The following is a 1333-nucleotide window of genomic DNA, read 5'->3' on the forward strand; positions in this document are numbered from 1 at the left end:
TGGGAAAAAACTAGCATATCTTATTGTACCTGAAACACTCTATGATATGTACTAAATATTATGACTACTGCGAGCCCTGCAATAATTGATTCACCCACACAGCCATTTAGTCTGTGAGCTGTTCGTTTTACAAATTCTACAATCTTTTAGAAATTCTTTCAGTGCAGAAGATTGCTGCCTGGCCTCAGATTCATTATGGTGATTGAATCCTCTTCAATAGAGAACTGTTTAAAGAGAGCACATCCCTGTGTGTCTCACTCAGAGTGAAGGCACATAGGTTAAAAGCTTGTCTGGGTGGCATAATTCACTGCTGCTGTGCCAAACAATCACATCTTATTGTGACCTTCATAAGATACAAAAAGGCAACATGGAGATAGTCTTTTTTTTTTTTAATTATTTTTTTATTTTTTTCAACCACAGCACAATTTTAGCTACCCAACATCTGAAGCTACCAGAATCCCTAATTAAATAACCAATTAATAATGTAGAATAGGAAGAGCTATTTTTTTTCAGACACAAAATCATAATTAATCAGAGTACAAAAAGCTGCCTGTCTTTATATCAGGAAAATATAGACTAGGTATTTAAATATTCTAGCACACCTGAACCTTGGCCATCCGTCATTGTTATGACTTAAAACATCTCAGACTAAATTAGGTTTTGTTTGTATAGAGGAGTGAAAGTCAGATGGCTTGAATGACAAAATTAGAACATGCTCAAATCACTGAAACAAAACTGCATAAAAGGAAAAATGTGCAGGAGGGGTATTGTGTTAAGCTGAAATCCTTCTTTGTGGGATTTTTTTTCTCCTCTCCTCAAATTATTGTTTGTAACAATAGGAAGCAGAGAACAGCTCCAGGAACTCTATCAGTGTTCTTTATATATGTACCTTTTGGCACATTCATATATTAAAAGAAATAATATTGTTGTGTATAGCTGAAGCATAACCTCTGTTATTTCTACTTAGTCAAGGAAATGCCATAACAATGGATATTTTTCAAGGAAGAATATCTTTGAAACACAAGACTACAGTCATTTTGTATAGCACACAAAGGTCAGGTTTACCAGGAATATATTTATATATTTTTTACATTCAAAAGTTGAGCCTTTTTCCCTTTGAAGTTTGCGGTATATTTTGGTAAATTTAATCAAACAGATTTTAATAAATATTCCAAGGGGTTTATTTTTTCACGCTTCCTACCTTAACCCCAATTATTCTGCATGGGCAAGTAAAAGTTCTGCTGTTCAGTTTGTTCTGCTGATAAAGAGGCAGAGAGAGATGGCTTTGAGGTCCCAAGTCTATTTTCACAGCAGGAAGCCCTGCTGGGGAAAT

The sequence above is a fragment of the Nestor notabilis genome, unplaced genomic scaffold (genome assembly GCF_000696875.1).
Source record: "Nestor notabilis isolate BGI_N333 unplaced genomic scaffold, ASM69687v1 scaffold23622, whole genome shotgun sequence".
In the NCBI taxonomy this organism is placed as follows: Eukaryota; Metazoa; Chordata; class Aves; order Psittaciformes; family Psittacidae; genus Nestor; species Nestor notabilis.